The sequence below is a fragment of the Cyanistes caeruleus genome, chromosome 1 (genome assembly GCF_971803275.1).
Source record: "Cyanistes caeruleus chromosome 1, bCyaCae1.hap1.1, whole genome shotgun sequence".
Taxonomy (NCBI): Eukaryota; Metazoa; Chordata; class Aves; order Passeriformes; family Paridae; genus Cyanistes; species Cyanistes caeruleus.
Window position 1 is genome coordinate 116,807,556 of NC_141701.1, and position 14,598 is coordinate 116,822,153.

Here is a 14,598-nt window from a genome sequence, read left to right on the forward strand (position 1 = left end):
AAGATTTAAATTTCAGGTAATTTCTCTAATTAGAGAATGTAACTGTGATGTCCCTGAAAATGAAGAGTCAACATTTACAATTATTGATACTGTGTAGCAGATAAATAAATATCTGAAGCCTTCTGGATATTTGATGTTAAAAGAGAAGACAGAACTTTGTGTCTTGCAGAACCTACAATAAAAATAAATCTAAAAAGAAATTAATTTAATTCAAGATTCCATTGATTTTATCCTGTGTTCTAACCAAATAAATGTTATTTTTGTTTACTTCTTCATGGTTGTTTGCTGTCTATTCAGCATGCAACTTATTCTTCATTGATGATATTTTCCAGCAATCCTGAAGGTTATGAGAATTAGGTAGCAAGAGTTAAAGGAAAGTTATGTTGGCATAATTATTTAAGGAAATTTGAGTCTTGTATTCCACATTCCATCTGGGATGAGCTAAAGCATTCTTTCCATGATTTTTCAGTACTTTTATACAGTCATTACTTAATGTTAAAATCTATCACCAAATTAAATTGTGTATTCACAGTATCAACAGGTTACCTGCTTATTTATCTGGAAAATGATGTAGCTACCCTTCACTGGGATTTTATTGTAAAGTTTTATATAAGGAAGTAATAATCTCTTCGGGATGAGGAGAAAAACCTTCCAGACATCTTCCAAGGTTAATATATTGAAATTGGTCTGAGGTAAATTAACCATGTTTGTTTCTTGATTTGAAGTTCTGTTAAGAATTCCATACAGACATAAGTTTTTCACTCAGTGAACAAAAAGAGAGGAAGGGAAGAGATCTTGGATATTTTAAAAATACGAAGTCAAGGGAACTCTTGGAACTCAAGAAACTCAACAACCAATGTTGCCATTGCCAACACTTCCACTTTTTTGACTACTCCCTCAGTTGCTAGAGTAATTACATTGGTCGTGGGAGACCAGGTTCAATGAAGTCCTTTTTCACCTGAGAATTATCTTGTATCTGTTACTTCTAGATTGCTGCTGGACATTTTGAATATGACTTGCTTATAGTCTCTTGTCTAATTAAGTTTCACATTGTAGAAGTTAGAAATTCACCAAGACTGAAAATGGAATTCAGGGGTCCTACCAATGGGTGAATATCATAATCGTGAGAGCGAAGATTAACTTTTAGCATTTCCCTGACACTGTGCATTTTTATCTGAAGTGAGGCAGAGATAACAGAGTGCAAGTGGCTGTTCTCAATCAGAGAAGGGATTGGCTTCTCCCCTTTATGCAAGTCCTCAAACCAAGTTTTTGATTGCAAACTGCCTTTATAGATTAAATAAGCCATACAGTCACTGTCAAACTGGAAACTAACAAAAGGTGCAGTTCATAGAGTTAGTTTTCTGTTCCATCATTAGTTGTAACTATAGGAGAGTGTAACTGTGTTGAGTTGAATTAGCTTTAAAAGGCATTGGTAGAAGTATGTTTTATTAATCATCAGTGCTACAGATAGTGAAGGTTCTATAAGGAAAATAATGAGAGTCCTGAATTAGAGGTGGCACAACAAGAAACTTTTAATTTAGTTGGAAACTTTTATTTTGTTGTTTTCAGGTCTTACTGGAGCCTGAGATATCTAATCTGCAATGCCTCAAGGTGAAAGAATTTCTTCCCCTGTAGAAATTAGAAAACAACAGTTGCTATTGGAAGCATTTTATCCACTTCCAGTCTAACATTTGGAGTTCTTTTCTTCTATATTTAAGCACTTAAATTCTGTATCATATTCCATTGATGAAGTCCTAACCCTGGATTAAATATTTTCAAAAAACAGTTAGAAAAGAGATGAGTGCAGTATTGTTATATCATGCGAAATACGAATTTGTCTTAATGAGAAATTTACTTGTAGTTAAAGGAATATAAACAGTGAATGTGTACAAAATATATCAACAGTCTCTACATAAAACAACAAAAACTGATTTTTGGATATTCAGATTTAATGCAAATATGTCATTTAATGCAGGCACAATGGCCTTTTAAAGTCAGTAGTTAATGTTTTCATAATGTTAATTCTGTCTCAAGTACTTTATGTAGAATAGTATACTGCTATGTAATTTATTACCCATAGGATTCCCACTAATATCCATTATCTTGAAAATATTACAAAATTTTCAGTATTTTCCAATGTCCTTTGTGTTTAGATTGTCAAAAGAAACCACCCAACCCCCACAAAACAAAAACAAACAAAACCCAAAGAAGAAAGAAAAAACAAAAAGGCAAGGGATTTAATTTTTTCTATTAACACCAGTTCAGGCAACTTGTCTTCTTGAGCAATATTACCACTGATTTAAATGTTGACATTTAAATTTCTGTTGGTTGAATCTTTCCTTCTCTTTACTGTTTTATATATAGTATGCTGACAAGATTATAGCATTTTTAACAATCCATTTTCCAGGTGAAACTGGCATTCATCAGCCTTCTAATTCATCTGAGTATTTTAGAAGACATAGCAGTGTCTGACATTTGCCTTTGTGTTTTGTAGACAAGCTATTTCTACCCTTTTATATTTTAAAGTGAAGCCCTGATTTTTATTTCATTAATAGCCTCTTATACTATAAATCTAATCTGTTTTGGGATTTGAGTTAAAAAACTGCTCCTGATCTCATCTTAGTGGATAAACCAACTACTTCACAGAGTGTTTGCTAACAGAGGTAGCTGTTTTATTGATGAATATAGAAAAAGCATATAGTCCAGTGCTTTGTTCCATTCCTCTAATTTATGACACTAGTAATAATAGATGATGAATGAGATATCCAAAACATTAATAAATTATCTGAAGATGTGTACTAAATCAAAGAGGAGGAGACTAAGAAATAATCTCATATAATGCCTCCAAGAAAAGTAAGCTAATTCCAGAGTCATTTATTCAGCAATATGCAAAAACCCTGGGAAATTTGTTGAAATTGAACTGCTATAGTTAGTATGAGATTAATATAACTCAGCATTTCAAATGTGCTATTATAGACATTTGGATCGCCAGTTTCAGGTGGCAAGAGATGTAAAACTTACAGACTAAAATCACTCTTAAATTTTTAACTTAAAACGTTGAGTTTAAGCATGTTTAAAATAAAACCCAGCAATTTTACCCTACAGTGATGATACTTACATCCTCTTCCCTAAATTCATGTATCCACTAACAGGATTGAAATTTGCAGCAGTTTTCTGCTGTGGTTTGCATTCGGTAACTTGATGATTCTGTGTAAAATAGTTACTTGTTCAAAAAGAAACTGTGCAGCCTTTCATTTTCCTTAGCAGTGGAGTTTCTGTGTTTTCTTCATTTGGATGCCACATGGCATAGTTCTCCTGGTGACACTGGGAGTCTCAAAAGGAGTCTCCAGGTTGGAAGAAGTATTTGGCCACTTACACAGTATTCATGTGCCACTTTGTTATAGACAGGCAGCATCCAAGTAGTGGGCTGGTTTTATGCAACTGAGCTAATGTCATTCTTATTAATCTATTTCTTAATGTTGTCAAGTCCACTGAAATTCAGGCACCATGATAAAATAGAGTGACATTCAGGGAGGGCAGGTATTGGTAGAGATGAAACATCTTGGAAGTGTCACAAATTGACACTTGGAGTTTTTATGAATGTGATTTTTATCACATTTAGATAACTGATGTGTGGACTTAGATAAATTTGTCATCAAAATGATCAATATTTTCTTATGTTCTCCCTCTGTTCCCATTTTTTTGGTATTTTTCCTTCCATGCCTTGCACCTTTGCTGGAGTTCATATGGCTGTACAGAACTGACCCTGCTGATTAATAACGTATTTTTTCTTTGTTGAGATTATACAGTGAGTTGCAAAGTAGTTAAATGTTTTTGGTATGAAATTAATAAAACATCCTGAAGACTGTACTTTCTACATCGACGACGATGGAAGAAATCCCTAAACTCATATTTGTCTTAGAACTGTACATTTTTTAGGTACACTATTTTTTCATTTCCCAGAATGTGTTATATTTGGCTTCTTTCTACATGTAGCCTTAATTTCACCTTTACCTATGGATTTTATTGTAATTGCAATTCTTCATATAAAAGCTGTCATCAGAGAATATCACCAATTGCTTTCTACTCTTTGTTTCCTCTTAATTTTTAGTAAATACAATGAGTATTGTTAATCATATGCTACTTCTAATCATCAGTCTTCAAGATAAGCAGTTAACATACTGTTTAAAAATAGTGAGTAGTAAAGAGTATTTTCTTCTATTTCTACTTTAATCTAGGTTCAGGCATCTTGTGAAAATGCTTATATAAATTCTAACTTAAATGAACTGTAGAATCAAAGAATATCCTGAATTGGAAGGAACCCATAGGGATCATCAGGTCCAACTCCCAGCCCTGCATAGTAGAGCCCCAAGAGTCACATCATGTACCTGAGAGTCCTGTCCAAATGCTTCTTGAACTCTGTCAGGCTTAATGCTGTGACCACTTCCCTGGGGAACATGTTCCAATGCCCAGCCACCCCCTGGGTGAAGACACTTTTTCAAATATCCAAACTAAACCTCCCCTGACACAACTCCAGGCCATTCCCTTGGTTCCTGCCATTATCATTCCCTTGGGACACCACAGGGAGGAGATTGGTGCCTGCTTCTCCACATTTCTTCACAAGGAAGTTGTAACTGCAGGTCTTCCCTCAGTCTCCTCTAGGCTGAACAAACCAAGTGACCTCAGCCACTCTTTGTATGTCTTCCCCTCGAGACCCTGCGTACCCTGTGAGGCCCTCTGTGCCCTCTAATAGCTTTATATCTTTCTTGTTTTGTGGCGCCTGAAACTGCATACAGTATTCAAGATGAGGCCATCCCAGTGCTGGGCAGAGTGGGACAGTGCCTTCCTTTGCCTGGCTGGCAATGCTGTCCTGACCCACCCCAGGACACAGTTGACCCTCCTGGCTGCTGGGGCACTGATGATTGGTATTCAATTCACCGCTGACCAGGGCTCCCAGTCCTTCTCCACAGGGCTTCTGTCCAGTCTCTCATTCTCCAGTCTGTCCATACATTCAGGGTTGCCCTGTCCCAGCTGCAGATTCCAGCATTTTCCCTTGTAAATTGTCATGCAGCTGGTAATTGCTGAGCCCTTTAATTTGCTAAGATGGTTCTGCATGGCCTCTCTTCCATGGAAGAAGTCAACAGCTCCTCCCATTTATATTGTCAGCAAACGTAGTAGACCTTTGAGTCCTGCATCCAAATAATTTATGAAGAAACTGAAGAGCACTGGCCTAAAATGGAGCCCTGTAGAACTCCACTAGTGACTGATTGACAGCTTGGTGTAACCCCATTTACTGTGATGTAAATGAATGTGCCATATTTTTGAGTCAGATTTGGACTTCTTCGGCCCACACATAATGCAGTTGTTAAATTTTACTTCTTTCTCTTCATACCTGACGTAACCAGATTTGCAATTTTTAACAGTCAAGTTCAAAGAAGTGGGGATAGAAAACATTTTTAGAAACTAGGAATTATATCTATTTTCTAAATTCATTAGATATTTACATGTAAGATATATATGTAGATTTTATTAGTGTATTTGTCCTATATTTCCCACTATTTTCTTCTGGCTGTTTATATTGGAGTTTCACATAGAAGTATAGGATCTTTACTTCACCTTTCGATTTATCTGAAGGTCTTCCTTGGCTACCAAAGTATAAACCTTTACAGTTAGTCTTCAAGGTGGTTAACTCACAGCATTGAATTATAGAAAAGAAACCAGGATCTTTCTGCACTTTTATCTGTGGTGTTCAAATACAGTAAGTGATTATAGTCGAAGATATTTCCTCTTTCTGCAGAACCACAGACTTTCTCATTATGAGATAGATTTGTTGAAGGCCAAGAAGTTGTTTCCCAGTAAGGGAAAGATTGAAGACAGTTTGTCTTATTGGTATTTGTCATGTTGCCACACCTTAGTTTAAGGAAAACAGCCATTAAGTAAGCAACAGAATCCCATCATATATTCACTAACTTTCTCATCATGTTCAGGCTGAGAATCAAGACTTTTCAAAAATCTGAGAAGTCCATTAATGAGTGTTTTAGGGGTTAAGGTACTTGTGCAATGTGACTGAGTTTCTTCCATTCCTGGTCCATTACAAGAACTTGAATAAGCATTGTGTGTCTACATGAGTGTGTTAGCATCTCTTTTTGTTGTGGAGAACATCTCAGAATCTCATAGTGCATAAATCTCACTTGAAATTAATTGGAGCTACCAGACAAAAAGAGAATTTTAGCAGAACTTGAAGTGTACAAAGCTCACCTGAATAAAAGCTGAATAGCCTCTGCATCTCATTCAGTTATTTATAGAAAATAGAAAGATTCTGCATTTTGCAGAAATTAAAATATCTATATTGGTATTAAAATATGCTGAGAAAGGGATCCAGCAGCTCTTGCTTTACCAAAATTGGTGCATGATCAGTTAGTACGACAGCAATTAAGGCCTAAACTGGGAGGGCCCTTCTATAGAACAAGCATTATCTGACCTCTTTGAGAGTAAGATGCAATATCCACTCTTTTATATGAATAGACTTAAAGAACAACAACCATTTATTGTGGAAGGTAGTGACTGCACTTTGTATAATCTTAGAAGGTAGTCAGTTCTTCAGATGAAAATGTGTGCAATTTGTAATTTCTTATTTTAAGCTTTCAGAAATAGGGCATCCAGAATAAAAAATTAATTGAAAAGAATAAATTTTTCAGCCATGTTAAAAAAAACCCAACAAAAACAGTTAATATATTTAGTGATGACAACAGAGGAACCCTTTGGCCTTAAGCATATTACTTGAAAAATAAGGATCTTAAATGTAGTGTTGTACCCTGTCATATATATGACATCTGGGGGCTTATTAAAATCCAGGAGTGCATCACTAGGGTTCTTTGAAAAAAGAGAAATGAACTTTTAAGTGGCAAAATGTGAATATTAAATAACTGCAAATTATTTCTTTGCCCACTCCATTTAAGTACAAATTATCTTTCATCAATTCTAATAAATTGACATTGCATTGTTTAAATTAAATTTAAGCACAATAGAAGAGTGTCTGTAATTGGAAAATTAAATTTTGCTACCTTTGGAGTACTTTCAGGTTAACATATTATTGAGAAGTTCCCATTGAATACTGCAAATCAATACAATGAAGGGTTAATTAGGAAAACTGATACAAGTTTTATTTTCTTAGAAATCAAGAAGTTGGTAAAATGTACACTTACTGTTGATCATTAGAATACAAAACTATCTGTTAAAATCAATTAACATGCATATCTGATGACTGATTGTATAAATATGAAAGTCAAATAATTGTAATCGTTAACCATGGCTGCAGGTCATATGAGTTGTCAGCTCAAAAAAACTAGAGGAGAAAGAGGTTGATTTGCATATATTTAATGTGGCATGCTGTACATGTGGGAATTTGAGATAAACCTTTGCTGGTAATCTGCTTGTTTTTATCTAAAAATCGACTAGGAAATGTGGGTCATAACAGTCAAATGAGCTATGTCTTGTATTGATAGGAGTTGATTCAGTAGTTTGGGATTTAACATTTTGCTAAGTTTCAATACTTTAGAATTGATTTTTTCTTAGAGACAATTGGAAGAAGCTGGTTAAAAAGTTACTTGAAAATACTCAAAGTTTTTACCAAGAGCATGCTCAAAATTGTCCTCTAACATTGTAGGACTGAGTTTTACAGTTTTTAGTTAGACTTATCAATATGTATAAAAAACACCCTTTTACTTTTTATGATGAAATTTAATTTTAATTTACTTTTTATGATAAAATTGAATTTATGATTGAAAAAACATCAGGTACATTTAAAATTTTTATGAAGTACTGTACTGCATCACAAAAGTGAATGAACTTCTGTATGAAGTGGACCAAATAGATAATCTTAAATTTAATTGATTAATCGTAATAAATAGAGGGAGGAAATTGTGGCACAAGAATGAACCTTCTAGTCTTGAAATATTTATCCATTATTTAAATTCCTAAATATAATAAATGATAGCAGGTTTCTTTTATTTATTTTTTTTATTGATAATGCAAAATATTTTGTGCAATATTATAAAGTTCCAGGAATCCTTGAAAAGTAGGTCAGAATATAGTGGTCAGTACTTTACATTAACTATAATCTGGTTAAGCAGGTCTGTCCAGCCTTTCTCCCTGTGTTTACTCCTGAGTATTAAAAAAAAAATCCAGATTTTGATATTACATAGCAATCTCTTCCTAAAATTTACCTGTTTCTTATATTCATGAGTTCCCAAAGGAGGGAAGCAGCAGTATGTGGTTTCTTTTGGTCTGATTTGTACCTTCAAACTAAGAAACTTTCTCGTAACAGCAATATCAAAAGGTGGAGAATGAAATAGCTTTATTGTTCAGGCCTTTTACTGTGAGCCGAATTTATAATTTTGCCATTGTAAATATTTGAAATTTGTTCTTAGGTGTGGGGTACAATCCAATTCCTTGAATTATCACCCAAATTAACTTGAGTGCCAGCAAGGGAAGTCTCACTGTTTTAGCACAGCTTCCCAGATTGGGCAGAGTAGAGAATGCACATGATTACTTGAATTTTGCTGTTCTTCTCCAGCAAGTACACCTCAACATCAGTGCCTTCTGCTTTAGCTGCCTGTTGACAAATCTTCCTCATGATCTGCATGATGTAAGGCACCTGTATGATGTTTGTGGGCTGGAGGGCAGGGGTAAAAGGACCAGCTGACAGAAGAGAGGAAGGGAATTGAATTCAGTTTCTGTCTTTGTCTCATGTAGGTTGGAATTTGCATGTGATTGGAAGTGGGAGAAAGGTAGCACTATCCCAGGTCACTGGCTGGTTTGTGTCTGTCTTAATGATTTACATGGCTTATTTGAGCAGGTAATTATGACCCTCCAGCTTAGACAGAAGTAGTTGTATGAGAAGGTGAGTTCTGTAATCACAGTTAAAAGCCTAAATTAAACATGAAAGTAATTAAAAAATAAGTAAATTTTAAAAGGAAGGAAAAAAAAAATTGGGGTTTAAAACGTCAGTAACTGTAATTATATTTTTAGCTCTACTGTAACTCATTGATAAAAAATCACTGCTACCAGAGGCTCCAAAGTTGCAGATGAATGTTCTATGACCAAATGTTTTTTCCTATAGAAGGGCTGATTCCAGAACCTCCAGAGCCATTGCATGTCCCAATAATCCTCAAAATCTTTTAATGTGTGATAGTATAATCTGCTTTTACAAGGACCCATTGCTTTTAAAAAGAAGCATTTGGGATATATATGATTTGTTTTGGGGCTGGATGGGATTCAGAGATGTGGTGTGCGAACAAATTGTCATTTTCAGGGAAAAATCTGTACACTAAATGAGAACACCTTAATAAAAAAAAGGTCTCATTTGTCCCACTTTAGAAACACATACTGTGAGAAGAAAGTGCTTCAGGTTCCTTAAAATATAGAAGTTTTTGTACTGTTGTGTCTTGGGGCTAGCAGTGTTATTAGCTCAAAGGGGAGGTATGCTTTTTCATGATGACTATATTTAGCCAGGAGGAATAGTCCTTTTTAAAGCAAATTGAAATGAGTGTATGAGAGCATGAAATTGTCAGCAGCGCTGGTGCACATTTACATTACTTCTACATACTCTTTTGAATGACCACACAACAGAACAAGTACTTCATTTCCACTGTGTTGATTTTTCTTGACAAAACATGGCAGTCTATCCAAAGGAGGGTGTTTAGCCAAGATAAATATAAAATTTATGATTAAGCAAAGTGTTTTCTTATTATAATCCCTAAAGAGAATTTGAGACTTGTTAAATATAATGTGCCCAGGTAGTTTTAAGAGTAAATTATCCTTTATGCTTTTAAATGCTGAAATACAGCAGCACCATCAGAAATTTGAGTTATTGCTTGCAGAAACAGCACTGTACACTGACTTCCTTTGAAACAAGTAGCAAAAAAACATGCATGTATACAATATATAACTTCAGGTTTAATGTATTCCTTCATTTTTACAGTCCAGTATGGAGATAAGGAATCCATGTCAGTAGCATGGTTTGTAAAACTGTATTGCTTTTTCCTGTATGCAATGTGTGTTATTGAAGAAAGCAAATAAACCTTTTTGACAGAACGGGTAAAAAGTTGATAACGTGATTACACTTGCAGCACATTTCTTCAACTGTTATATTTACAGAGTACCACTTTGAAGAAAGCTGTGGCGACTGTCAGTATTATTCATTAAAATAAATGGAGACTGAAAATTGATTGAGGAGAAGAGTGGATTTTGACCTTTGTGGTACCAGTGTTGGCTTTGGAGTGCAGCATTCTAATTAAATTTTGAATGTACTTAGATAGTGGATATTAAATGATCTCACTGTATTCTTTCAAGGACTATGAACTTCCAGAATCAAGGATAACATTAGATGTCAGCCAAGTATTTTGTCCTTCTCGTGGTTTGTCTTTACATCTGAATTAGTGCCAGTTTGCACAGATTGTGTGTCATCTTAAATACAAGAAACAGGCCTCAGTCTGCTTGAACTCGTTCCACCAAAGACTTCTAAAAACTTTCGGTAGTCTGCAAACTGTAATGGTTGTTTCACATTAAGTTGCTTTGTAGAATTATAAAACAGCTTTTCTTGTGCTTTCAAATAAAATGTTGTCATCTGCTAATGAATGAGATACCATCTGTAATAATTAAGGTTATTCTACTTGTTTTTCCCCTGCAGCAAAACTTCTGAAGGTTTGCAGAAGACAATAAGAGAACCACCAAGAAGGCTATTGCAGTGTTGTAAGTACTGCACCCAGGAAAAAAAAAAAGAAATATGTGAATTAAGAATGTTGTAAAGAGATTTTCATTTTTTTGGGGAAAAAATGAGCTACATAAAGGGATTACATGTAAAATACAGAGCAGGATGTATTGTAGCAATCATGTTAATAATTTACAAGGGAAAAACTGCACTCTTGTAAAATCTAAAATTGTATCCTTGTGCAGTGTAATCAGGAATTCACCAATAGCAGTGAAAAATATTTCTCTATCCACCAAAGATTGATCTAGTTTATATACATTTGTTTATTTAAAACTATCAGAATTTAGAAAATCATTGTAGTTTTGTAGGTTTGTCATTTGTTTTAGTGACTTATTGTTTAGGTTATTTTGCAGAATTATTTATTTGCTGATTTATTTATGTATTTCATTATTTATTTATTTGATTATTTAGTAAATTATTTATCTGATGAATTATTAATACATCTTCATGACATGCTTTAAATTATTTATAACTTAATTTTGAGTTTATTGCTTTTCGACGCTGCATTGTTACTGACTAGTTTTGATTTTTTTTCTTAGTTCTTGAAAATTAAAGTACTAGCTCTAAGGCAAAAGTATATTCTTTGCAGAATCCATAGATGGTTTTCAATGAAGTAATTTACCATGTAGATACTAATTTGTTTAGTTTTATATTTCTTGATACCACTTTTCTACTTATTTAGCTTTTGCTTCTATGATTTCATAGGTGTGTCAAGATCAAATGAGTGACCTTTAAGGGGCAAAGATAAACACTTTAAACTGTGTAGCAATAGAGTAGTTTTATTTCCCCTTAACAACTAGTCTTTAATTATTCTTCAAGTTAACGTATATTTTTGTCCCAGTAAAATGGATGTTTTTAAAATGAGGCTTTTGATGTTTGCACTAATACGTTTAACTTTTAATAAGAAAATAAAATATTCACATTAGTAACCCACATGGAGAGTTCTTTTTCAGTGGCAAGGTTTTAAATACATGGGGAGGAATGGTGGTATCTTTAGACATATGCAGAATTAGATGCATGTTGAGGGAAGGAAGGTGGATAGTAAGGGGCTTTTTTCTCACAGTGTTTTTTGCATGCATAAGAATTTATAAGCTCTTCAAATTTAACATGCCTGTGTTATTGTATGGAAACTACTTTCAGGCTCTGATCACAAAGAATCATTTCTAGTGCACAACATAGTGTGAAACCTGTTTTTGTGTTCCTTTCCTCTGCCAATCAAAAAGGTCTGAAATACCAATTTTTCTCCACAGAAGCTTGAATGAATGTATAAGGGCAGTGTAAGGAGCCAATTTCAGGTTTTAGGTGTGAGCACCAGCTCCACAGAGTTTAAAATTGGTGCCTGGGATCAGAATTCGACTTGGAGTCAATTCTGAGTGATTGACCACTTCAGGGCCAGTGAGCCACCTTGTTCCTGAGGTTTCCTGTTTGGCCTCAGTTCCCAGCGAGTACCTCGGGCAGTCCGAAACCACCTTACAGGACTGACAGCCCTGTTTCAGAGCTGTAATGAATAGGGCAAAGCAGCAGTTCCTCTGCAGAAGTGCCGTGTGCATAATGTGGCCTTTATTCTATGTTTAGTGCTTGAAATGAATTACTATATACTTTAAAGTTTTAACACAGCATGGAAAGGCTGCATTGTACATTTCAAGTTTCAATGCTGTTGAAATACAGTAGAAATGGCCTCTGTAGACAGGTTTCACTATAGAACTTAAATTATGCATGTGTATATCCAAATTCCTTATTTTGAAATATTGAATGTATGAATATTTAATTTGTATCTTGCTTTAGTATCTTCATATGCTTGCCTTAAAGGAAGCTGTTTCCTTTGATTTATATACATGGATAAAAATGTGTGTACAGTATGTATCAATAGTTTTTCTCTCTGTGGTGTTAGATGAACAGCTTTAGATAATGATAGCTACTGATTTTTATTCTGCAGCTTGCTACCATTGTATAAAACGTAAATTTGCCGTATTTGTTCTATTAATCTTACTTGAATTTCAAATTCGTTTGCTTTCCAGAAATATTTTCTTAATTACATGCGTTAAGAAAAGTCAAGTATGTTGCGGATCTTAATGATGCAGTATTTTTGGTCTGTGCACAGTAACAAAGCTCTGAATATTATTATTTGGGGCAGAGTTCCAATCTGAAATTTACATTTCTCCTTATTTGAATGTTTTCACTGAAGCTGAGAACTCCAAGGGAGTTCCTCAACGTATCCTAGTTTATGCGATATGCTCTCTGAAATTTAGTACACTCTTATTTCCTTTTGTAAATGAGGTCTTATTGTTGAATAAGACCTATTATAAACAGCTACAAAGGTAAGTGCTGTCAGTGCATTCTGCCACCAGTTTCTTGAAGTATGAAACACTCTCTGAAAGACGTGCTACTACTGTTATGGGATAATATAACGCAGCTTATGTGTTGGCACTGAGAGTAGCTACTTCATAATGATGACAAGTGAAAGTACAGCCAAAGGTCACATTAAACAAGAGATTTCTTTCACACCTCATCCATTTTCTGGATGTGGTATGAAAATAGCTTTGTTCCCTATCCTTCAGTATTTTTAACAAGGAAGTTATCTTGAAGTAATTTTTTATGCCTTGTATATTACTTTGTTCATGTTTTAAGAGATAGACTATGGAATTCTAGCATGCTAAATTGATGCTACAAAAGTGTTTGAAATAAACTTAAATTTTGGGTGCAGTTAGACAACACAAGTAGTATTGCATCTCACTACCCTTTTAGTTTGCAGATTTGCTTAAATAAATACCTTTAAGTTCTAGAAAAGGAGCTACTGATGTGTGTTGTGGTATAACCCAGCTGGCAACCAATATTAAGTAGCCACTCACTCACTCACTCACCTCTCTGCCGTGATGGGATGAGGAGTAGAGCTGAAAAAAGATAAATTTCATGAGATTTTGAAATAAAAGTTGAAATAAAGTACAATATAATAATAATAGTATTGAGAGAGAGGAAGCAGGAGGAATAAAAGCCAAGAAAAACAGTTAAAAAAAAAAAGAAAATAGCTCACCACCTGCTGACTGAGCCCCAGCTTGTGTCTGTCCTTGAGCAGTGATCGGCCTCTTCTGGTCAATTCTCCCCAGTTTATATACTGGCTGTGATGTTCTGAGGTATGGAATCTCCCTTTGGCCAGTTTGGATCAGCTGTTCTGGTGCCTCTCAGCTTCTTCTGCACCTCCACACTGGCAGAGCATGAGACACTGAAAAGTCCTTTGTCTTGGACTAAGCACTGCTTAACATCAACTTAACAACATCAGTGTGTTACCAACATAATTCTCGTCCTAAATCCAAAACACAGCTCTGTACCTACTAGCTACTGAGGAAGAAAACGAACTCCATTACAACCAAAACCAGGGCACTGTGCACAGTGGTATTTATATTGGTGTTGCATGACCATAAATCTTGTTCTTTTTTGTAACTTTTAAAAAGAAAGATAATTTTTTTTCTGAATTAGAAATTTTTTTTTCTGAATTTCCGTTCAGAAGTAGGAAAAGAGTCAACCTGGCTGTGTTGACAGTTCCTTAGCTCTGCTTTAGTGAGATCCTACCAGTATTGTTAAAGGATAATTTCTGCTGAAATGGTGAATCAGGATGCTAAAATAAGGTGGCATTTTAGAAAAATGTTTAGTAAGTATTAGATAATGAACACAAAGCTGACTTGTTTCACGGAGTGTTGAACAGTTAGGAGATACTAGTTGGGAAACCTAAATCTGGTATATTATTGGTAGGTATATTTCTGTTCTAATCTAACTCCATAGAAATTGCAGAAGCCATATTAAGCTCTTCTTCAATTTGTTTCATACAGATA

General features: G+C 34.7%; 1 protein-coding gene across 27 annotated transcripts in view; it reads left to right on the forward strand.

The window, feature by feature from the left end:
• The window catches only part of TBC1D5 (TBC1 domain family member 5), a 316,569-nt gene that overhangs the window by 18,246 nt on the left and 283,725 nt on the right, over window positions 1-14,598 (forward strand). For 21 of the 27 annotated variants that reach the window (XM_086852083.1, XM_086852111.1, XM_086852117.1 and 18 more), the window contains exon 2: window positions 10,691-10,752. The gene's annotated coding sequence lies outside the window, so the exon portion shown is untranslated. Of the gene's footprint in view, window positions 1-8,857; window positions 8,903-10,690; window positions 10,753-14,598 lie in introns of all 27 variants that reach the window. The other 6 variants (XM_086852156.1, XM_086852092.1, XM_086852133.1 and 3 more) reach the window with 1 other exon arrangement.